Raw genomic sequence first — 20683 nt, 5'->3', positions numbered from 1 at the left:
TTCATCTTAGTAATTAACAAATTAAGCGCAATAAAAAATATTCTGAGGAGCGCCACATAATGGCGAGCAGTGCATCGTTGGTTTCAGCTGGCTGCGGTGCACCGCTTTTTTAAAATCCTTGGTTCAAGTTACGTGAAACATCCTGTGTATGTTTCAAACGGAGTACTGTCTACGCGAAATCATTCTACTTTACACACGAAACTACGCACAAACAACAAGACCCAAATTAGCAATTTCTTGAAGCAACCTCTGTGTCAACTGGAAGAAAGGTAACTATGCAGACCTGAAGTTAATTAGGTTCCCAGAAGAGCTTGAGAAGCTCAAAGATCAAAGGGAGGAGAACAAAAACTGAACGAGTAGCAGTAGGTACCTGTGCAAACCCATTACAAAAAAAAATGCTGTGGTATACGGCGTTTAATGTCTGAAAGCTAAACCTGAGCTATCGGAGACACCGTAGTGGAGGACTACATACTATTTTCGGCAATCGTGGGTCCTTTAACGAGCACTGACATTCGCACAACACACGGACAATTTAGGCATTTAGTGCTTCCGGTTTCCGTTCTGGACAAACTAGCGAACATCGTCTACGCACAGCAGCGCACAGGACATAGAACATGAGCTAGAACTTTTCCATCCTCCCGCTGATCTTGTAACAGGCGCGCCGCGAGTGGAAGCACGCTGTGCGGGCCCATGAGAGCGCCAAGGGAGCCGAAGGTCTACTTGACCGCAGAAACATCTGTCGCGATCAGACCTTTCAGTACGCATTCGGCCTTCTGTGTTCCTCTCAATCACCGCTGCGTTTTGTTGATTAATTTAATTTTATGATGAGCAATGCCACAGGCCTAGGGGCATTATGCCTATCCATCATAACCTAGCGCCCTCCCGCCCATCTTCTACCTCTCTGAGCTACCTCACCACGAATGCCCTGGCACCGTCCCTGTGCGGCGCTTCGAAGGTGTCGCTTGACGGTGAGGCCGCCGTCCTAAAATGTGCTACGACCTGCCTGCCATACATTTCATGCTTCCTCCACTTTCGACGACGATATAGGCTACATTTTTTTTAATATATATTTTGCCACTACCGAATTGCAGCCGCTGGAGTGAACGTAAAAGAAAAAAACGGCAAGGGGGCCAATTCATGGTAACTTTTGAATCCGAATAAATATATCTAATTTAATCACTTCGCATTTTCCGTAGCTGGTAACTGTTGGCAATCGTTGCGTATGCTGTTCCGGTGCTGCAAATACATTCTAGCTTACGTACGCACTGTAAAAAGCCCAATAAACTGAATTCAAAACTGAAACTGAAACTGCATTTCCGCCGCTAGGCGGCCATCGGTACCTTCGGGACTTTGTTGATTTATTCCCGCCCTTCTTTCTTTCCTCCATGTTCCCGCCTGTTGTGTGTCACGTGGTGTGGCCGCGGCGTCGTGGTGTGCGGGCTTCAGTGGTTGACTTGAACTGCGTTTTCGACCGCATTTTCCGAGGTACCGCATTGAACTGAAGTGTTTTTTGTGCATATATAACTGGAGTAGTGCGTAGGTTCGTTCACTGCTGTCCATGTACTCGTATCTCACGTATCGGAACAGAAGCAGCCTTTGGAGGCTCTGCCGAATGCGTTTCTTTGTTGTAGATTGGCAGAAAGGCCGACGCTCGCTCACGTTTTAAAGGTTTGATATCAGGAAGCAAGGGCGAAGTTATAATGTGAGCGTGTTTATGCACCACAATGCATTTGTAATGTAGAAACGTTGTCCTGAAGTCGGCGTTAATGAAAAACGAGCGTTGCCGTGATTTGGAGACGTACTTCATCAGCTCGGCACGACTACGCACCTGCCTCGCATGGTAAGCAATACTATGTCTTCATGCATGCTGGTTTGCATTATTCAAAGCATATTTTACGGAAGAGCGGCCTCAAGGCTTGCCGCTTCTATTACCAAAGTGCCGAGATCTGCAAACAGGCAGCTCTTTCCGTGTATCCAGGAAGAGAAGCAGCACTGAACAGAGTTCGCCGAGAATCATTCTACTCAGAGCTGTTTTTGTTCTGACGAAACGAATGCTGCAAAGTACTGCCTCATGCTACTTAAGAGCTCTAGTATGTGTGTTCTGTCAAATTTAAAACCGTTTAACGCTATTTTGTCAAATTCGTTGTCCTACGGTTTATCTGCACATGGTAATTTTTCCGCCCGTGCGTAAGGTCTATTCTGTATATCTGCGTAAAATGCGTTGCGTCAGCGGGACGTCTGAGATAAGCTTTCAATTTTGTGTGCTGCAGGCGCTGACAGCTGGTCGTTTTTGCATCAGACCAGGTTTTTGGATAAATTTGTTGACGCTGCTATCTATTTTGGTTTTTAATTGTTTTACAACGTCATCCAGATAAAAGAATCCTGTGCTGTGCCAGCTAGGTATATTTAGCTTGCTTTTTCAAGTTTTTAAAAGCTTCATTGTTTGGCCATAGTGACCTAATTTCTGAATTTTGGCGGTCTGTAATCGTGATGGTATTAAATGGATGTCTGCAGGGGGAAACATCTACATCCACATGGGAGTCCACAGCCACAGCTTGCACCTTGTTGCCGCTGGGCAATATTCATGAGCAGTATGGAAGCAAAGGTGCGTTTTAGTTCTTGCTGCAAGCTTCTTTTTATGTTGTATGCTTGGTTCTCTTTTGGGCCATTTTCCCTTCTTTCCTTCATCAAGCTGCTTCATGAAACAGGGTACATAGCCTTACCATGCCCTCATTTATTTGTACATCCTTGCTAGTTCGTTGTCAGCATAGGGTTATTGCAAACCAGTTTGAGTGTTGTTGAACGTAGTTTTCTCATCATCATCATCATCCTGATTACACCCACTGCAGGGCAAAGGACCGCCTTTGCCAGCTGCGGCTACCATATCCCTGCGAACTTGGCACTAGCATTTGGTGATAAAAAGTGTGCTACCGCATAATGTCTTCACCTCATCGACCCACCTAACTTCCTGCCGCCCACTGCTACGTTTGCCTTCTCTTGGAATCCTCTCCGTTACACTTGAGGACCAACGGAGTGGATTCCAAGAGACGGCAAATGAAGTTCCAAATGTGTGGATGGGTTTGTTTTGTATGATGTGAATGGGATTAGGACAAAAACTAGAGCTTCTTGGTGCATCTTTATTTGTGTGTCATGAAGTTGGGAATATCTAAACATTGTCGTTATCAGTTGTTGATAATGGAAAATGGGTTGTTACAAAAAGTGCTTCAAAATAAAATCCTGTGCTAAAACAGAACCCCTACTCACTGGGTGCTCACTTTAAGACCTGCTTTTGTAACTAAATATATGTGGGTATATGTAAGGGTCTCAGTATGACAAATATAATGCAGGTACACTCATTTAAATAAGCCAGTCAGAAGCCCAATGCAGAAGCAGGTATGAATACTTAGACAATCAAGAGTGATAATTAAAAAAAAAAACCTATACCCTTACTGTAGCATCAGCATTCAAGTTAGTTAGCTGCAGCTAGAATCAACTAAAAGCCATTGATAACGGTGGCATAGAAAGCCTAGAGGGTTAGTTTGTGAGACATCTGGCACCAAGAGCACACTTACAGATGTAGGCAAGAGCAAGCTGAATGGCTTTTTGGATTTAATACATCTTCTATTTCCTGTACAGTCACTTATGCCAGTCCGGTCTATGTTAAAGCAGAATAGCTAACTGTGTGGCTCATAACCCCACTGTTATTTTTTTTTGAGGTAGCAGTAGCTGGCATCACAATTATTTCAACTGCGCAGAGCATGGGCAATAAATAGATGAAAAACGAGCACTACCGACACGTATCACTGCATCAAAGATTGACTACATAAAGCAAAACAAATATTGGCGAATAAAAACAAAAGAATAAAAAATGTTGAAAAAATCACTTTCTGCCTTCTAAGCTGCTAAGGTAGCCTATAGTCTGGGACAGCTTTCTGTGGCTATGCAGTGGAAGGTACGAGCACGCACCGCCAGCTTAAACACCTATCTCTGTCCCTCGTGACGGTGTGATAAGAGGCACGCTTGTAAAAGCCTTGCCCTCATAGCTTCCACTGCATAGCCACAGAAAGCTGTCCCCAAGTATTGTTCTTTTCGTGTGAGCACTACAGAATGTTTGCTGACACACTTGTCTTGCTCCTGATGGATCAAACGCATCAACAACAATCTCGTCTCACACGTGTCTCACAACTTGAAAAGAATAGGAGCTAGGGCCGGTGCGCGAGTAGTATTCTCAGCTCGAAGCAAATTGCAACGTCTCTGCAAGAGTGTCAACTGTGAAGGGTTGGCACCTGCAGAATGCGAAAAGAACCAAGAATTCTCTTATGTACAAGTGCCCCAAAAATGTGGCGCACAGAAGTGAGCTATCCCGCGGAACGGGCTGTATCAGTCAAACAGGAGATGCCTAAACGACTGTCTGAGCGAACACAAGAGCTCCTTAAAACCACCTCCTGAAAGCAATATGGTCATATATTGGCAGTCGTGTGTAAACTGCGCCTGTGCTTTCAGCCAACCATACTGTACACTTACATAAGGACCAGCACACGCGGGAGATTTGTTGATGCGTTTGATCCGTCAGGAGCAAGACAAATGCATCAGCAAACCTGCTGTTGTGCTCACATGCAAAGAACTAGGCTACCTCAGCAGTTTAGACGGCAGAGTAATGGTTTTTCTACATTTTTAAACACTTTTTTTTTGTTTTTATTCGCCAGCATTTTTGCCCTTTGCAGACAATCTTTAATGCAGTGCCACATGTTTTGCAAGCAGGCAAACTGTTGCAAAAAAATGTTGGTTGTGCCCTTTTTTCACTTGTTTATTTTGTGGCGATCTTTAGATCGTCAGTCAGCGCCGAGTCTGTCTAGTTCTTTCATCCCATTACTGCCATACTGTGCCCTTCATGCTGACGAACATGTACCGACTAGTTCAAGAAAGTAACTTTTTACATTGTGAAGCCATTTCACCAATTGCATTCGCATGGTTTGAATGAGTGACCATTCAGATTGCTATTGCATCTTTTTGTAACCGAACAAGCTTAAATTTTGCAAGCTTACCAAACTCTTCGGATGCTTATGTTTGTTATCACCAGCATTAAGTCTCCTTTGCTGCTCACGTCTACAGAAGGCATAATGCTCGACTCATTATGATATTGCGGGGACTATATTAGGTAGACTGGCAGGAACAATGCCACCATCGAAGTAGGGGAGTGGGAGTTCTCAGTGTCAGGGTTATACATCTGTACAATGTAAAGATTCAGATTGGTGTCGTCTTTGTAACTTGCAATTGTAATTTTTCTAGTGTTACAGAAGCCTCTTAAAGTCCAGCCAATATATTGACCTATATGGAAGCTGCTATATGCCTGGTGATAAGTAGGCTGTGTATTTTGTTGCTGTGCAATACTGAATAATGTGATTCCACGCCACCTTATCCAGACTTTTGCACTCGACTGCACTTGATTTCTTAAAGAAACAAAAAAATCATGGGTTATTTTATTACCATGACAAAGATTTTTCCAGCATGTTCTTGGCAGAGAAAAAGAAGTTTCGTGTCGTGGCCACCATCCTATGTTTACAAGCAATAGCAAAGCTAAGTCTTGCAAAAAAAATGTTAAAAATAAACGCTTTACGCATGACTGAAACTTTTTCATGTAAATAAAGGATGTGCTTTCATATCCAATAAATTGGACTCATGTATAAAACATGAAAGGAGGTACAAAAATATTGGAAATTGATATTTTTTATCCAATTTATGTTCTCATAAGTCATTTAAACCATTTTTCTGGGTTATCCAAAAGGCAAAGGATAGAATAAAAGTGTTTCAGAGATGAAAAAAACGCGAGGCATGTCAGTCAGCTGAAAAAAATTCTATTTTTGAGGCATATTCAGCCACCAGTTGCACAGTGAGGTTGGCCTCATTTAATTTCTAATGGCTGTGACATTTCTAAAGTTTTAATTGGAGCAATTTTCGTTTTAGGCGAGAAAATAATTTCGCAATTTGAGTCTCTACCTTCAATCCCAGCATTGCTGGCTGCTTGCTCGACACTGCGGTGCATGCTAGAGCCGGCATCAAGAAGACACAAAGCTTTGCTGCACGGTGCTCTATGTGGATGCTCCTCATATTTTGGTTTTGAGAAGTCTGCTGGCATATTCGCTCAAATTTTGTCAGTTTAAACTTGAGCATGACTTAAGTCCAGCATGCACCATTGAGAGAAAGATAAAGGCTTGATGTGGTGAAAAATGCGTATTCCTTTTAATGGTAGCACTTTTGTAAACTGCCTAGTCAGTTCACCTTTATTTTCTTGAATCATTTGTTGGAGCACCCAGAGGGCTACGACACTCTTAATGGTTTTCTGCGCCCATGTAAACAGCTTATGGAGGATCAGTATTTGACCTTTCTATGGCCTCTGAATGCTTTCTGTTGCTTCAGGGGGCCTCACACTTCCACCAATGCCGTTGAAGTGCTTCCCGGCTGAGTACTGTTTGTGTCGAGGAACGAGAGCCGTCCTGCCATGTGGCCACTTCATTTTTACTTTTTGTAAATCTATCCTTCAGCAGGTTTCTTTATTACTGAAGCTGGTGGCATCGAACACCAGCACACTATTGTATTCGGGCAGCGGAGTGCTGGTTTTGTGTAATTTACAGCTGGTGGCAAAGTGTGCTGGAGTGAAAAGGAAGCACTGAGCAGTGTCGATGTTGAACGCAGGGACTCAACTTTTAAGGTTGTTTTCTCGCCTAAAACAAAAAAGAGCTCCAAATAAATGCCATTAAATAGTACTGTTTAACTTTCTATCTTTCATAATTTAATTAAGATCACCTCATTATGTAGTAGACTACTGAATATGTCACAAAAAGCAAATTTTCTCGACTTTAGAATGCTTTCGCTGGCTTGCCTTACGTGTTTTGCTCTCTCAAACATTTTTATCGCCTTTGCCTTCTCGACAGCTTTGAAAATAGAATAACTACTGTGAGAACATAAAATTTGATAAAAGATTTCAAATTTTTATATTTTGTACTTATTACATGTTTTATTTAAAACAAAATAAGTTCAATTTACTGCATTGGATATGTAATACCTTTAATTTATATAACAGAAACTTCATAGTCCTGCGTAAGAATGTTTCTTTTTACAAATTTTTTTGCAAGGTTACGTTTGGCTATCACTTTCAAACATGAGATGGCGGCCACGACGGGAAAAAATTACTCCGCCTAAAACAAGCTGGGATAATGTTTGCCTAAGTAATGCAATAAGCCATGAATTTTTTTAAAGAAATCGAAGATTCAGTGCTAAGCCTGGAACATTGGCATGGAATGACCCAATGGCATATAAATGCCAACTGTGCGCTGATTTGAAGAAGCCTTTATATTATTTTTGTAGCTCGATTAATATTGCAGTGTAGGTTGAATGCAATTTTTTCTGCTTGCATAATTGGAATGGTTCCATATCATGCCATTTATTTCGCATCTTGTATGCAAACTTGTATTGCGTTGCCAATATTTTATGCTGCTAGCGTTCACCCCATATGAATATTGCTCCTCCTGAGCAGCATACTCAACTGATCCACTCGAATGGTATCACTGTGTGTACCTTTGGTAAATTTCTGGGAAAAATGTATTCATTCACCTGGCTGCTTGGTAGTTTCATGTTTCATATGTAGTGACAGATGAAATGCAGATCTGTCCTAAGGATGAATGTGGCCATTTCTTAACACCATTTTACAGTAGTGATATTTGCAAGATGATCAATTCTATTTATCTACTTTGTACTTTTGTTCACTACGTAGTGCATGTATGCCTCCAAGAAAGGGAACGCGAACCAGAAAGGAAACAGCTTGGAACCCCTTGTGGTCTTTTTCCAGATATAGACTTCATCTCTTAATGTGTGATAGTATATTAGTCTAGGCAAAGCAGCGTGCAGGGTAACAGGGCACTGACAGGAAGACACAGGTACTGCGCTGACTAACAATTGAGGAATTTATTGCTTTGCTCACTATAAATACAGGAAATATCATCCAAAATACAAAAGAAGGGAAGTCATGGAATCATCATTTGGTCACATATATCGGGATTATTTATCCAGATAGTCAATTGCTTTTTTCGTTGGTGTTAGTGATGATGTGCTTCCATAGGTTAAACAATTCTTATGTGTCATGCACGTCTCTTATATCTCGGCATGAGCTGTTAATTATATTTCCTAAGAATTTTACATCATGGAAAGTGTGGAGTGCACTCACAGTTCGGCACATGTCTTGCTAGTTTGCTACTATATCCTGTCTCAGTATTGCCGACTTGTTCTATTAGACAAATGTTGACACGCTGACCTTATTTCGCAACATACGACGCTCCGCATGAGAGAGGGATCTCGTAAACTAAGCCACAGTCGCATGCTGTGAATTTGTTTCGGTGCTTCATCTTGTGTTGGGCTGTTTTTGAAGCACCTTTGCTGGGCGCGTTGCATACTACGTTCAGCTACTTTCTGCAAAAAAGTAAATGAAGCCATCGCAAAGACCTTCCGCAAGCTGCAAAAGAAGGTCAAGCGCCAAACAGTGAAGAACGAAACCTAAAAACTTGTGTCAAGCCAACAACTTGTCCAAATTAGTGCTGGCTATGAAGAAAAGTGATGGCCTATGCCTGAATGCCTTCGCTATTGCAAAAACACGCAACAATAACTGACCTCTCGGAGTAATTGTCGCTGAACAAGGATCAAGGCAGCAACCCTTAGGGCAGTAAGAATTGCTCTCCTTGTTCACCGTGGGAGACCTCTTCCTGGTAAAGAAGCCAGAAGTGTCCCCATTCCTCTCGAACAGCTGTACAGAAGAATTGTCATCTCATTCTGATCAAGGACTTACATTGCACGCTGCTAAATGCTGCCTTGTTTGAGACGATAAGAGAAGGTATTAATTCAATGGGAGCAGTACAATTCCAGAACCTGTGCAGAATTAATGCGGATAGATTCCTCGAGTTGCTAACCATCTACTTCCGTTCTACCTATGTAAAGTTTAATGATGTGTGGATACAGTGGCAGGGAGTATGCACCAGTTCCAGCGTTGCACTAATTCTCATTGTGCTGCTAGCCTGTCAAAATAGCCAACTATTAAAAAGCTGTGCATGGCACCAGTTTGATAACGACCTTCCGATTTGTGGACGACTTCTTAGTAATCCACAAGCTTCATTACCAAGAGTAACACAAAGTCATTGTTGACATCTTCAAGACCTTCTCCGAAGTTCTTGCTAACTTTGAGCTGACCAAAGAAATGCCACTGGAGGTACAGCTTCCCGATCTATGGCTGTACTTTGTAGAGACCCATATGTGCCGGCGTGACTTCCCAGGGTCGAAAAAAAGGCTGTTGCTACTGGCGCACTGCAAAATATCCTAAATAGCTCGTGTATTGACCGTCAGCAAGAATGCCTTGAGGCCCACCTGACATGGCTACCTGAAGCTGATTTCCAAGATGACCTCATCTGCAGCCTTGGCTTCAGTTTAAAGAAATTTGCCTATCTACCTCTAAAAGGCTTCAGAAAGAACGGAACGTAGCTGCCATAGCATATTATTATGTGGTTTAGCTCAGCAGCAGGCGCGACAGGTTGCACTCAGAAGGCACCCCAAACCAAGTCACCCCGAGCGCTAGCTGCAGCGTCCCTGTTGTCGTCAACTGCCCAGTGTCAAAACAACGTCCTCTTCGCCTTGCGACTTGCACTGTAGCACTACCCCCTCCGCCTCGCGGAAGGAAGCACAGCCCCTGGGCGCCCTAAGGTGGTGTGAATGGTAGGGCTTAAGACAGGTGACGTGTACGAGCTTTGTGGAGGGGGCCGGGTGAAGAGTGCGGGAGTGCAGGGACGTGATTTCATAGGTCACATTGCTCAGTTGCCTGAAGAGAAGACGCGGTAAGGACCCACGCAACGAGGCAGCAGCTTCTCACCCAGGCCCACATGGTGCGCAGGGAGCCAGAGGAGTACGTGGAAGCCGGGAGGATAGTGGGCAACACGGTGATTAAGGTCATAGGTGCATGGTATCAGCCACGCACTAAAGAAAGTGGTCAGGCAGGCTGGTGTGAACTTAGTATGCAACACGACCAGCTAGGGTGCTTCAAAGACAGCCTGGTATAAAAGAAGGCTGTCAAATCCGCAGCATGCGACAGTGACTTAGGCACCTTGTTTACTAAGTTCACACCAGCTCGCCTGACCACTTTCTCTTGCGCGTGGCTGATACCATGCACATATGCCGTCACAGCTAACTTCCGCTCTTCTTTCTGAAGCCTCGTCTGGGTGTATCAGCATATTTCTTTCATTATCTTCAAGCCAAGGCTGCAGACGAGGTCGTCCGGGAAACCAGCTTCAGGTAACTATGTTAGTTGGGCCTCAACGCTTTCCTGCTGACAGTCAATACCCAATCTGTTCGAGACATTTTTTAGTGTGCCAGTAGCAACAGTCTTTTTTTCGACTGTGGGACATAACACCAGTACATATGGGCCTCTCTGATGTGCAGCCATAGATCGAGAAGCTGTACCTCCAGCAAGGACTTCGGAGAAGGTCTTGAATATGTGAATAATGCCGTTGTGTTGCCCTTGTTTATGAAGCTTGTGGATTACTAGGAAGTCGTCCAAAAATCGGGAGGTCATTATCAAATTGGTGATATGCAACGCTTTTTAACAGTTCGCTATCTTGACTGGCTAGCAGGACAATGAGAATTAGTGCAACGCACGAACTGGTGCATACTCCTTGCCACTATATGTGCAGATCATTAAACTAAAATAACAGATGGTTAGCAACTCGAGGAATCTATCAGCATTAATTCTGCATTGGTTCTGGAATCGTGCTGCTCCCATTGAATCAATGCCTTCTCTTACCGTCTCAAACAAGGTGGAATGTGGCAGCGTGTAATGTTAGTCCATGATGACAATGAGAAGACACTCCTTCTAGACGGCTGTTCAAGAGGAATGCGGACACTTCTGGCTTCTTTACCAGGAAAACGTCTTCCATGGTGAGCTAGGAGAGCAATTCTTGCAGATACTGCCCTAAGGGTTGCTGCCACGATCCTTTTCAGAGACGATTACTCTGAAAGGCCAGTTATCGTTCCGTGTTTTTGCCATAAAGAAGGCACTCAGGCATAGGCCCTCACTCTTCTTCACAACCAGCCCTAGTTTGGTCAAGTTGTTGGCTTGACCTTCTTTTGCAGCTTGTGGAAGTTCTTTGCAGTGGCTTCATTTGCTTTTTCACAGAACGTAGCTGAACGTAGTATGCAATGCTCCTAGCAAAGGTGCTTCAAAAACAGCCCAGCATAAGACGAAGCACAGAGACAAATTCATGGCATGCGACAGTGGCTTAGTTTACAAGATCCCTCCGTCACGCGGAGCGTCCTGTGTTGGGAAATAAGGCCAGCATGTTAACATTTATCTAATGCAACATGTCGGAATACTGAGAAAAGATATGGTAGCAAGCTACCAAGACACGTATCGGACTGTGAGTGTATATCACACTTTCGACAATGTAAAATTCTGAGGAAATGTAAGAGACGTGCATAGTACATAAGAATTGTTCAACCTGTTTAAGCACATCATCACTAAATTTAACGAAAAAGAAATCAACTACCTGGATAAATAATCACGACAGATTTGACAAAATGACGATTCCATGACTTTCCTTCTTTGTATTTTGGATGATGGTTCCTGTATTCATTGCAAACTAAACAATGAATTCCGAAGTTATCGCTGCACCTGTCTTGTCTGTGTCCTGTTATCCTGCGTGGTTTTGCAAAGATTCATGCACCAACTGGCCGAGCTCCTTTTCTTGTAGTAGTTTAGTGGCCTTGTGCAAATTTTTCTTGATGGATGTTTGAGTTTACTGGCTGCGGACATGGGAGATATGTTAACTTAGCACTGTTGCCTGCCTTTCAAAATGTCACTTGCTTGGTGTAATAATGAATGCATGCTTTGCGTTAGTTGCAGCCGACCACTCTCATAGAAGGGGTCGTATTGCTGACTTTGATCAGATACTGTGCTTTCTGTTACAGTGAATGTTGCACATTACTTGTCGTTCGGTTTATTGTAAAGCATTTTGAAGTGCTCTATTTTCGCCTTTGTTGTCATGGTGTTTTGTGCCTTTTATAATCAGTTTACCCGCCAGGCAGGCCAGTGGTTTGCACTAGCTTGTAGCAGTTCGTGCAGAATTAATTGCATGGCCTGACCACCTTCATTCCATTTCATAACATCTAGCTTTTTAGCTAAAACATTGTTTATATAATGCCGTTTAGAGCTATTTTTTCAAAACCACAGTGGACTCTTTGGAATGGTTCAGAAAATAACAGCTGGCGCCTGCTTGCCACATGGACAGATTTTCTTCTTTCTGTCAGCGTTAGCATGCATTATAAAACACATTGTTAGTGAGCAATATGTTGGAATTTGTAAGGACCATTGAGCAGTGTAAACTGATATGAAATATTTTACTGTTTTTGTCTGAAATGCAGACTCACACCATGTATGCTGTTCACCGAAGACAATCCTGAGGTGACTGAGAACCTGTTCGTCGAGGGAGGATGACTACTCAGCAGGCTTACCCCTGCGGCTCACTCCACAACTGCCATAATGTCAGGAATATGGGTGTTCAGCATAAGCTGCCTTAAGTTTGCTTTTTTGGTTTTTCCTGGGAGTTAGGGTCACAGTCCAAGCCTTCTTCAGGCTGGTATAGAAGGCTGCACAGGCATGAATTTTTCATTCTGTTTGCTCTGAAAAATTAGGAGGTAGAGTAAGGGCAATGGAACCTTATTCTTGCAGCACCATAAACCCAATAACAGCAGGTATGGGGCTGTTGTACCTTAAAATTTTAAGTTCTTTGGATGGCAGTGAGGAATTCATTGGAGAAGCTTCTTGTGCATTGTTTTATAGATGTGTTTTGTTCTAATAAAAACATTCAACATTTCTGCAGTTTTGTGAGTTTTGTCAATAAACGTTTTTCTTAGGTGCATACAGCCTGTTTACTGCTATGAAGAGCTCCAGTAATACAGGTATATTGCAATACGTAGGCATTATAATGGTAAATTTAAAGAACGCTTAAGAAAAGTAATAAAAGTGGGAACAAATTATGAACCCATTGCATGCTTTTTCCTGAAGGGTGTAGGGGTGTAAGAAGCATAAAACTCCTGTGGCTCGGTGGTAATAGCGTGTGATACACCTCAACACCTTTGGGTCAAGTTGTATCATTTTCGGGTTGGTTTTTTCATGAAACACCCCACGTTAAAGGTGTATTGAAATCACAAAACACCCTTCTGGGCCGGGTGCAAGGGTGCGAGTTATAGACACCTGGAAACTCCTTTAGGGGTGTTTTATTTTTTACAGTGCAGGCTTGCTTGTTTGTTCTTTCATTCATTTGCATGGCTAAAAGCGCTCATGTGATCGAAGCGTAGTATTGACCCACACAAGCGCAGTGCCATAGAAATAGACGCTGTATTTCTTAGTCGCCTCAATTTCGGTGTATAGGTAAACGCAAAGAAATAAAAAATAGGAAGCATGGCGTGTATTTCAAGATTCAGCAGCTGCTTTCTTTTTTTTGTTTTTGTTCATAGATATGTTTTTACTGAAAGCCGTGAAAGGCTTCAGGTGCATGTTTCAGGTGCATTGCACGGCAGTGCGGACGCTAACGAATGTAATTAAAGAACGATCGATGAAATAAACTCAACTGACATACTTCTAAGTTTTGGATTTGGGGCGCAGGTTGATCATGCGGAATAGAGGCTCGTCAACGTTGAAGGCCAACCTGCATTGTTTAAAATTTTTGCATCAGCGTTATGGTTTGAGATGTTGAACGTGAATAATGCGCACCATGCAAGACAGCCGCTATACCGAAACCAAACGCGCGAACTAAGGCCGAAAGTAGTAGAGACCCACATCACATCAGGAGGGGGGGGGGGGGGGGGGGGGATCAATGAATTGGGCACAAAGGAAGTTTACTTGGACACCGGGCCATCATCTCCCCTTTGAGGCTGATTATTTGCCCTCAGCGGCTTCCAGAAACGGGACTAGATAATTTTACTTGTTTCACCTTCTTTTCATACTTTATCACAGGTCTATTGTCCCCCTTGCTGTATAAGCCACTTGCACATACCACAATGGCGTATCTTTCGCTGCTTTTAATAAAAAAAAAGGAATTTCTGCCTATAATCTATAAATATGCGAAAGCAGAATTATATGAACGCTAACGAAGATGACGACAGATATTCCTTCTCTGTTTTCGCGCCGCAACAGGAAGCTAATGAAAACGACGGTGTGCAATGCACAGCGCGAGAGTGTGTTGTAGTTTAATACGAGGCGTGGTCGGCTGCAGCGATAGTATGGTGCTATAATAGTGCTCTCGTGCAGTGGCCAGCGAAGCGGATCTGTTCGCGCCGCCAAGGGTTCGAATCCCAGTCGCGACGATATTTGTTTCATTTATTTATTTCACTTGCCACAAACCCACAAACATCGCAAGATCTAGCTCAGGGTTTACTTATCGGAACAAAACTTTCGCACTAAAAATCGGTAGGAAATAAAATGTAAAAGAACACGACGCAAACTAGGTTAAGACGATTCTGGTGTGGGCTAGTTGGTTCATGCTTAATAAACAGATTCACAACAGCGCTACGGAACGAGGACAGAAGGAACACGAAAAACACAGGACCAGCGCCCGTCCTGCGTTTTTCGTGTTCCTTCTGTCCTTGTTCCGTAGCGCTGTTGTGAATCTGTTTATTAGGTTAAGACGTCAACATCTCGTACATGCACAATGTGCAAAGCAAATCCTCTTTGTTTTTGTTTTTTAGCGCCGAGCGACTCGTCCGCTCACCACCGGTACAGAGTATCGTGGAAAATGTCTGTCCTCCCGTGGCAAGTAAGCAGCAACGAGGCTAAAGAATGGGTGCAGTTACGCTTGCAATCTAACAGAGCACGCACGAATCATAAAAACATCCGCATGCGACTCCGCACGCGATACAGCTGTTGTGTAGGCATGCATGCAACCGTCTGAAGGGTGGAAAACAAGGAGACAGCCTCATGAGTTCAGTGATATAAACTTTATCCACTGATTACGATAGCACGCAAATTAGCAACATCAGGCCGCGCTACGTAGAATAGTTGTAGTCGGATACAAGTGAAGAGACTTAGCAGCATCACCTCGCCACAATGAGCCTAGGCCGGCACTACAGTCGGATACAACTCAAGAAGCGGCAGATGCTCCTTAAAGGAGGCCTTCCAGTCCAGCTAATGGCGTCGACCGATTTTCATGACGCAGCGGTTGATCCGATAGAGCCGTAGTTATTCTCCATTCCTCTGCCTCTTCCTGCGATTTCACGCAAGCAGGTCCAAAAGGATCGGTCAAGGAGGAGAGGGGGAGAATCGGTAAAGAGGGGGGGGGGGGGGGGCTGAATTGGTCGACGCTATTGGCTGGCTGGAGGGCTCCTTTGAGGAGCATTTGTCGCTTAGTTCTTGAGTTGTATCCGACTTGTTAATACGCAATCCATTCACTGAAGTACAATAAAACAAGCAAGCAACCGAAATGGCCGGTGTCATCGCCACTCGCCAATCAGCCCAGATCAATACTTAAAACATCACAAAAGCTATATTTATAACACACAGTGATTGCATTGTCATTTGGTTGCTGTGGCAAAAAAAAAAGAGATTCGCTAATGAAATATAAGACATCACGGAGGAAGAGCGGCGAATAGTTAAGAGCACTGGTTATGAGGCGCGCATGGCGGTCAGCTTGGTACGGTTCTAAAGTTTGTAACTGGGTACTGGGTGCAACGGCCGGGCTTTTAATGCGCAGCGGAGCGCTATAGACCATCTTCTCCGAGCTCGCTGATCGCGGCAGTTTGTCCTGCGGAGAGGTAGCGGGGTCTGTTTGAACGGGGATACACGTTTGTCGAAGTGCACATTTTTGCTACGTCACAAACTATGGAATCCGATAAACGTTAAGAATAAATTCCAATACTCTAACCAGAATTGCTTGAAATTATCATCGTTTTTCATAGTTTCGAAACGAAAGTATACTCTCTTCATTCATCGATTCAATACGCGGTTATTCGATTCAGTATTCGAAATTTTCGAATACTCGCATATCCCAATTACTCTCCTTATATGCTGTTATGATGAGAACTCAGTTATTGCAAGAATCCTGGTATTGACGTGCGCTAACGGTAAAGCCTGGGTTCCTGACTTTTTGCATTCACGGCGCGAATGATTCATGAGGCTTGCCGCTCATGTTAGAAACAGTCAAACCCCGATCATATCCGGTGATCTCAAGGGGTTTAATTGATAAACGAAGCCAAAAAAAAAATGACACCATTAAATCCAAGGGCTACACGATTCTGAGCGAACTTCATTATCCCGGGCACAACATGCAGAAGACTGAAAGTGGATCTCGCCCAACGCCGGTGATGCTTTCCTCCCAGCCCACTCGACGACAATGCCGAGCTCGGCAGCCAATCAGCACCTCCGAAATGACGTCATTTCCTGACCAATAGGCGCGAAGCGAGCGTGATTCGTGCCAGCGGCTCTCGCCCGCTGGATCACGATCGCCCGGAGGCGACATTTTCTAACCCCCCCTCGTCCCTGAGCTCCCATTTCGACCGCCTTTCTGAACCCGCTTCCTTCGGCGTCTCTTTGAAGCTGTGATTCAGCGGGCGCACGGCGAGTAGTGATGCGGGAGTACGGAGGGGTGAAGGACTAGCGCGCTCTTATCTCTTCGACGGGGCCGCCTTTTGTGCGAAGAACTGCGCCCCAGGAGAGAAGACTGTCGCGCCGAGCTCAGCAGTGGAAAGCGCTGCTCTGGCACGCACACAAAAACACACACATAAGAGACAGAGCGCGGACAACGCTCACGTCAAGGGCAGGCACGTCGGCGGATCTCGTTCGTGTGTTTGTACGGTTCGTGCGCAGTTCTCGCGCCCCCCGACATTTGCGAGCGGTTGCCGCGTTTTGTGCCGCGTTTTGTGCCGCGCTTCCCCTCTCGCGTCCAATGGTGGAAGCGAACGGTACCCCGCTTCTCCGCCCGTCTGCTCACATCACATCACGCCACGACCGTCCGGAGCTGCAGACAGCCCGCGTGAGGAAGGGGGGAGGAGGGGGAGAGGGGGGACTGAGCGTGCGTTCCGCCGGCGGTAGAAGAAAAAAAAACAAGAACGAAATAAAGAGAGTCAGAAAGAGAGCCGCGGGTTGGCTGAAGAGAGAAGCAGTAACCGTTGGGAATTGGAGAGAAGGAGGGACGGCGTTTCAAGCGCCTGGTACTCTCTAGTATTTCGCTCCTGCACATCGGTACTTTCCTCTCGGGCCGCTGCGCAAGCACAGCCCGTCGTCGCCGTGACGAGTGAAGAGAGCCGCTGTCGCAGCACCAGCAAGCTGCCCGCGCGTTTATTTCTGGCTTTATATGTCCCCTCACCATTTCAGCCGCGGCTGTCCTCTACCTTTTTTCCCCATTTCTTTTTTTTCGTCCCCCTCGTCTGTCCCTCTGCGTCGAGGACCGCCGTCATATTTCCACTTCTTTCCAGCGCCCCCATCGCTCGAGGCAGCAGTAGCAGTTCCAGCAACAGCAGCAGCAACCGCGGGTCAATACAAGAGGCTGGATGGGGAGCGGGAGGAGAAGAAAGGAAAGGAAATGGAGGAGCCAGCCAGCCCTGAAAGCGCTACTTCTACGTCACCCTTCCCCATTCTTTCCCTCCTGTCTCCTCCTCTTTGAGACGCGCTGACGTGCCGGATTTGATGCCTGCAGCGTTTCCGCGCTGCCTCTCAGCGCGGGTGATTGGGTCTCCTCGGGTTTCCACGGCGCCGCCGGTTATACGTGGCGTTGGTATGGAATAGGGAGGAAAAAATGGGGAAGGCACAGACGGCGCCGTGCCTCAGCGCGCTCGCTCGCTCCAGCGCCGCGACACCGCTTCGCCAGCTTCGGTGATGGGCCGTCGATGCAACTAGAGATAGAAAAGAACGTTGGAGCGCGTGGCCCAGCGACCGAGAAGCTCCTGCAGCTCGATCCGAGCCTGGGGGAAAAAGGCAAAACGACAAGGCGCGGAATAAAGGGAAAAGAAGGAAGTGAGGTTGGGGAGTACAGCAGGGAGGGAGACAGTAATGAAGATGGCGAGGGAAGGGATAGAGGCAAGCGGGGAGGCGGCGACGGGATTCAGACGCGACGTTCCGGTGTCAGCGGCGCGGGTTCCTGGAAGAAAGACCCGGCCCCGGGGGGGAAGCCATAGGGACCGGCTGTGATGCCGGCGGGAGGGTGAGTCGGAGTCGACGCTGGGCTTATAAGCGCGAAGCGGGATCAGCGACGACACTGATTTGCTTTTTCGCCTCGTGGCGTGCCTTCCTCCGCTTCCTCCGCATCCTCCCTTTTCCCTTTTTATCATTCCTTTTTTTGCTCCCTTGTGCATCCAGGTTACTTTCTTCCTTTTTGTTTCCCTTGCTTCCTCTCTTACTCTTCTTGCCTCTGCTGCTGGCGATAATCCAGAAGAACATGCAGGCATACATATATAAGAGCTGAAGGGAGGTGGTCGGCTGGGGAAGGTGACGGAGAGTGGGAAGAGATCCGTAGAGTGGCGACAGAGAAAGAGAGAGAGAGATCGAGGCTTGAAAGCCGTGAATCATCTTCCTGTGCTCGCCAGGCGTTCATCCCCACATTTTTCTGCTCCAGAAGTCCCGAGTGCCGAGCCAAATGAATGAGAGAGAGACAGAGAGATGAAGGGATATTGAGAAAGAGCGGACAAGAGCTTGTCTCTCATTATCTGTTCTTGCTCTTCACTCTTTTTTTTCTTATCTGCGCTTATCACTTTCCTCGGGATTCACCTCTCTTCCCCACCTTCACTTCGCCATCTCTTTTCGCCCCATGGCGACAAACCATCGACCGCGTCCTCTCCCCTTCCTATTGATCGTTCTCGGGGAAAAGAGAGAGTGAAAGGCGTACATGGACATTCATATTTCTTCGGCATTCAATATACGCCACCGCATTGTGCCTGCATTCTGGCAGCACAAAGCGAGTCTGTGGCAACGACGTGAGAGGGCCGCGATAAAAGGCCACTGAAAAGGGAAGATACTTTCTGGCTAAAGATTGAGGAAGGGCGCCCGCATTGTCTCTTCCCCCGAGCCCTCCAACCTTCCCCAGAGGCACCAGGAGGAGTGGAGGGGGGGGGGCTCAAAGAGAACGCCGCGTACATGTACGCCGAAACGTCTCACAAAGAGCCGAACGAGATATGACGAGCCAGAAGCAGCATTTACTTGTTGTCAGCCAGCTATATAGGAGTCCAAATCGACGAGGCCCTTCCTCCGTTTTGCACGGAAGCGGCGGCACAACGTCGCCTCGTCGTGTAGAATTTCGAGCCAGGCGGTGTGCGCGGTGCTTTTGTAGTTAAAGCCTAGAGGCGCCGCCGCTCGACTTTCACAAGTAAGCCGGCCGGCCGGCTCTCAGCAAGTCGAGCCAAGCTGAGATGCGTGCATACGAGTCCCAGGAAGTCCTTTGCTGGCCCCACGTTCGCGCCCTGTCAGTCGCTTTCTTCTTTCACTCTTTCTTCGTTTCTTCCTTACTTCTCTGGTGACCTATAGTGATCTCTGCGCATTGTAATACGCTCATTTTCCCTCGGTGGTTGATGCGCTTACGAGTGAATAATAAAAATTGACAGGACAGATTGCAGTCGGTGGCTTCACTGTTTTTAAGTTGTGCGTTGCGGAAAAGAACGAACTTTCAAACTGCGAAACGGACACTGCGCTGGAAAGGAAGTGTGCGTTCTCATAGTTCCTTTTTCTTTTTTGATTGTGGACATCAAATAAGAAAATTTGGACGTTTTCAAAGATGCGAACGAAGTAGGCAATGACATCCCATAGAGCGAGTAAATATTATGACCTAGAGCAGGGGTTCTCAAACATTTTTGCTTGGAGGAACCCCAAAAGCCTTCAATAAGTTCCAGGGAACACCCCCCCCCCCCCCCCCCTTCCCGCTTTCACTTACCAGCAATGTTGTCGGGTGCATTTTTGCAAAGAGAGAGTTGCAAAATTTAAATGTTTATTGCACCGATTAATACAAATACTAATGTGATGGGTGGTACTGCTTCCCTTTTGAGAGCAAGTCAAAGCGTGGCTCAGCAGCACTCAGAGCCAGTCTCATATCAGCTGCCGGGTCAGGGCCAGTGAGGGTTCTCGCGCAACACAAGAAGACAGCCCGCGGAACCCCTGTGTTCCGCGGAACCCAGTTTGAGAACACCTGATCTAGAGCAACAGAAGTACAAGTGTGTGACAAATAATACAAAAGAAACAATGTGTTGTACCTACAGTCATCTGGAAAATATAGTCGAGTCAGGATATTTCGAACCCGGATACTTGGAATTATTGGCTAAGTCGAACATGCAGATTATCCGCTTGATAATCCGTTCTGCAAGTGTAGGAAAGTCGCGCGGTACATCGAACTCCAATTTCGCCGATCGTTCGATATATCGAACGGCGCCCCGCGCCTCAGCATGTGACGCTCCTCCATACAGCGCTTTTCGATCATTCTTCGAGCACGAAGACGTATCGTCTCGGTGGCTTTGGCCACCCGTTGGCAGCGCCTGCGTTGTGAAGCCATATGAGGAGATGAACGTGGAGTGTGCCTAAGGGTGGCCTTCGGTCTCATGCATTCATTTTCCACACCACATTGCCGTCAAGCCGTGAACACGAAATAATTAACTAAAGCTTTGTTAACTAAAGTATAAGCGG

At 45.8% G+C, this 20683-nt stretch overlaps 2 long non-coding RNA genes across 2 annotated transcripts in view; one reads left to right on the top strand and one right to left on the bottom strand.

Annotated features, from left to right (window-relative positions):
* The window catches only part of LOC149363892 (uncharacterized), a 208235-nt gene that overhangs the window by 169443 nt on the left and 18109 nt on the right, over window positions 1-20683 (bottom strand). The gene's annotated exons all lie outside the window — the stretch shown is intronic.
* Window positions 1179-12540, top strand: LOC149363893 (uncharacterized). The gene is made up of 3 exons (XR_016288588.1): window positions 1179-1840; window positions 2515-2605; window positions 12451-12540. It is a non-coding gene; the product is annotated as an uncharacterized LOC149363893 (long non-coding RNA).

Source organism: Amblyomma mixtum, chromosome 2 (assembly GCF_055824585.1).
Source record: "Amblyomma mixtum isolate Tamu chromosome 2, ASM5582458v1, whole genome shotgun sequence".
NCBI lineage: Eukaryota > Metazoa > Arthropoda > Arachnida > Ixodida > Ixodidae > Amblyomma > Amblyomma mixtum.
The sequence above is the reverse complement of the archived record's forward strand: the minus strand, read 5'-3'. Positions and strand labels throughout refer to the sequence as shown.